We start from the raw sequence: 4,294 nt of genomic DNA on the forward strand, positions 1-4,294 counted from the left end.
TCCCTTCCAGCCCTAATGTCTATGAAATCTATGAAAAAGTCTATGAAATGAGGCGTTTTCTTCCAAAAGAAGTGCAACTAGCTCTCTGTATTAAGAAGGTGCAATGAATGTTTCAGTCTTGTCTCTAGACATGGGTTGCTACCTGCAATAAGAAGCTACCTGAGCTAATGGAGCAATCCTAAGCATGGAATTACTGGTGTGTGGATCATTTTAACAATTAAAAAATACAAGCTAGGCCTGTCTCTCCTTTGTATACCAGTTTACTCAAAATTTAAATATAAACAACCACTCTGTACAAAGACTTGTGCAATGGAACAAGAATCCTGTCTACTCTAAGAAAGATCAGATTCTGTTTTTTCTTTTTAATGGTAGTAACGTTTTCTAAACCATCTCTACAGTTTCAGTAGGATGCTGCTGTAATCACAATTCATTTTACCATATTTTCTTGCATACAGTATGCCTCCCCCACCCCAAAGTACCTTGCTTTTGAAAAACAGAATGAAGAAGAAAGAAAAAGATCTTTCCTTAAAAATACTGCTAAGTACTTTTCCAAGAAAACAGCAGGGGAACCAAACTATGGCTGTTCTGCTAAACCCCAAGTTGCAGGATGCTGCAGGTACTGCTGGCTGAGTCAAACTGCCCAACTCCTCTTAAGGTGAGCTGGGTGGGCAGCTGGCAGTGCCTGCCAAGAAAGCTAAAGATTTGATCCTAGCCAGCAGCACCTGTGGAGTCAGCTGGGCCCATCCTACTGATTCAGGAGGAGGCCCTGTCCCTGCACCTGGGGCTCCTCTCTGCTTTTGAAAAAAAGCTTCTGCAACATGAGCCTCTTCTGAGGAAGGAAAGAGAAAGTGCCATAGAATAGAAAAGTAGATAAGGAAGGGACCTTCAGATGTCATAGAGTTCAACCCCACACCAAAGGCAGGATCATTCGTATGCAAAACATCCTATATAAATCCATTTTAGCAAAACCACACAATCAACCCTGACTCAACAACAAAGTACCCTAACCTACCATGGGTAAAGCAGAAGAAGAGTGGTGGCCAATGTGCTGCTGCTGCAAAGGTTGTTAAAATACACTTGAGGGATTCCCGGAAGAGGGCTGTGTCCCCCTGCTACAGAGGAAGGCAAAAACCTCCCAAGCCATACCAATCTGACCGTGGGATAAAAAAAAAATTCCTTCCTGACCCAAATATGGCAATTAGTCTGATCCTGAGCAGGGGGCCAAGACCCTCTAGCCAGAAACCTCCAGATTTAAGTTTTAGCAGGCGCCTTGGCACACTCCAGGCAAAATCCCCACCCTTCATTGTAGCTAACACGTAATGCTTATAAGGAAGGCAGAAAAAACAAACCCCTGACATATATATCAACAAGAGGTTGCCTCATATGGCAACCAGCAATGCCCAGAAGCATGGAAAATATTGACAGCAGAACACGGGCATATCTAGGACTATTCTGACCAATGCTTGTCCAACCTGTTCCTGAATACCTCTTCCAATCATGGAGATCCCTCAACTTCCCTAGGCAATCCACTCTTTCACTCTTCTAACACTGAAGTTCTTATGTTCAGTCTAAACCAACTTTGCTGCAACTTCAAGCCATTGGCCCATGTCCTGCTCTTTGCAGGAAGAGATAAAAAGTGTTTTCCCCTCTTCTTTACAGCAGCCCTTCAGATATTGAAAGCTGTTATCACATCTCCTCTTAAGCACCTTTCCCCCCAGCTGAATATGCCTATTTCCTGCAACTACATCTTGCATGGCTTGCCTTCTAAACTCTTTATCATTTTTGTTTCCTGCCTCTTTACTTTCTCTAACATCTCCATACCCATTTTAAAATGTGGTGCCCAAAACTGCATGCACTACAATAGATGAGAGCTAACCAGTACTGAGTAAAGAGGCACTGTCACATTCTCTGTCTCCCATCTAATACTTCCACTGAACAGGCCAGAACTGCACGCACCTTTTGTGCAGGGTAAAGGCCTGCCAGGCCATTCAATCTGGCCTGCGGGGCCCCTAAATTTAGAAAATTAATATTTATCTGCCCCTGGCTGCCTGTCATGTGGCCCTCAATGGCTTCCCAAAACTCAGTAAGCGACCCCCCAACCTGAAATAATTGCCCGCCCCTGTGCTACTGCATCACACTACAGACTCATATGGAGACAGTTTTCATGCCTGTCCTTCCTCTGCTCCTGCTACATGTCACCACAAATGAGGACTAAGAATAGCTAATGCAGACAGCTCTCTGCAAAGCATGGGAAGGCAGTGACAGCTTCTTCCCTTCCTCTCTTTCCTCATAGCTAACGTAACAGCAACAGCAAGAAAGAGCTGGGGAGAACTGAAGCAACAGTTCTTATGACCCTCTCTCATATGCTCAGTCCTTTCACATCCCACATCCAGCCCTCACACTTCATCCCACAATGTCTGGGCACTTCCAGGCACAGAGAGATGCAGTTAAAGTTTAAAGCAAAAAGCAGAAGGGAAGACATGGCCTAAATCTCAGAGAAAGCAAGCCAACTGACAGTAACGGAGTGGGGGGAAGTGCAAAATAAAAAGGGACTTGTAAAGGACTTAAAAATATTGTTTGGCTAACATGAGCCTTTTTTATAAAGTGGCTAGTATAAATTAAAAGTTCTTGTAATTACATTTTAAATTATTAACTCTACAAATACTGACAGGCTCAGGCATGCTCCTATCAGGTCTTAAAACATCCTGAATTCGGATTCAAGTAAAAAACAACTAAGACAGGAGAAGCCGATTAGTAGCATTTATGTTTTGCAGTTTTTCCCCATTCTGTGGTACAAACCAAAACAAGTTGACCACACTGATAGACCTAGAAACTGATCTAGAGTATTATGGTTCTTAAAAAGACAAAGCTATTCTCCCCTCATTAAAATGCAAAAGTTATCTTTTTTAAAGTTTTAACTAGTTAACAATCAGGGAAAACTTGAAACAAGAAAGCAGACTACACACAAAATTCTGTTTGAAATTATTTCTGCTCCAAAATTCAGGAGTTACAAATGAGCTGTAAAACAGACTTTAAGAATAATGAAACGGGCTTAAAAACATCCTCTGGCCAAATATTTCTAAAATATTTCTAAATATTGCTGTTTCAAAATTCTCACCTTTTCCAGTGAAGGGTGAGGAGTTTTGTGGGTCATCTCTCTTCACAAAACAACTGCAGGGTTCAGATAGACTCAGACAAGCTTTTCAATGATGGTCCAGGAATTACGGAAGAAGGAAGGATTTTTGTGGGCAATCTCTTATTGGACCCACTATGTGGTTGGTTGGGATTGGCATTGGAAAGCTTGTCTGAGTCTATCCAAACCAACCATGCGGTGGCTCGAATAAGAGAGATCGCCCACAAAAATCCTTCCCTTGTCCATAATTCCTGGACCATCATAGTTATACCATCACTGCAACATCATCATTTACTGCACCATTTTGCCACTTTCACTCCACAACAAAACTATGCTTAGCATAAGACTTCTTGAAGCAGCTAATTACTCAGCATGAACAAGCAGAATTAGGTGGCTCCATATAATCAGTGTTGCCAGCTCATGATTTCTGGCATCATTCTGAAAGTCTACGCTTCGGGAATGTGAAACACTTAGCTCTTTCTTTTATGTATATTTATACAATATATAAAAGAAACATCTAAGTTTTTCACATTCCCGCAGCAAAGACTTTAAGAACAACACCAAGAATCATGAGAGTTGGCAGTACTGAATAATCCAAATCAAGGAGAGCAGTACCTGAAGGAGGCTCGTATAGCTCCTGTGGCACCACTCACACTCGCTTCGCCTTTGGCTCAAGAAGGCGCAATCACAGGAAAGACAGCTTGTTCTGACTTCAAAACTACCTTTCAAATCGCCTCTTGCTAAGGTGGTCGGAGGCAGCGGGTTGTTTCCGTGAAGTCTGCTCAGACCTGCCCAAACAAGCACCAGCCTGACCCGCCTTTGGAAAGAATATGCTGCGCAAAACCACCAAGGTGGATGGGAACCGGGGATTGTCAGGGACCTGCTAAAATGTAAGGAGGCAAGGTGACTAATAGGCCTGCTAAAATGTAACCAGGTGCCAAAGCCAAGGAGTTCCTTCCCCCTCACCGCCTCTTAGAAAACTCCCAGAGAAACCACGCGGGCAAGAGGGCACAGAAAAGAAAGCAGGGAGCAAGCAGCCTCCTCCAGGTTTCAGGCCAGCCCACGATGCTGCCCCAGCCCTTTACCTCTGATCCCGGGGGGGACGCGGCAGCTGTGTCGGGGCCCCCCGCGCCCGGCAGCTGCCTCTCCGCGCTCGGGGCG

General features: G+C 44.0%; 1 protein-coding gene across 1 annotated transcript in view; it reads right to left on the reverse strand.

Moving 5' to 3' along the window:
• ARAP2 (ArfGAP with RhoGAP domain, ankyrin repeat and PH domain 2) overlaps window positions 1–4,294 on the reverse strand; it is a 258,101-nt gene extending 253,807 nt beyond the window's left edge. Inside the window, exon 1 of the mRNA XM_019526331.1 lies at window positions 4,219–4,294. The gene's annotated coding sequence lies outside the window, so the exon portion shown is untranslated. The remainder of the gene's footprint in view (window positions 1–4,218) is intronic.

This window comes from Gavialis gangeticus, unplaced genomic scaffold, assembly GCF_001723915.1.
Source record: "Gavialis gangeticus isolate Ggan-Ray unplaced genomic scaffold, GavGan_comp1, whole genome shotgun sequence".
NCBI classification, from domain to species: Eukaryota; Metazoa; Chordata; order Crocodylia; family Gavialidae; genus Gavialis; species Gavialis gangeticus.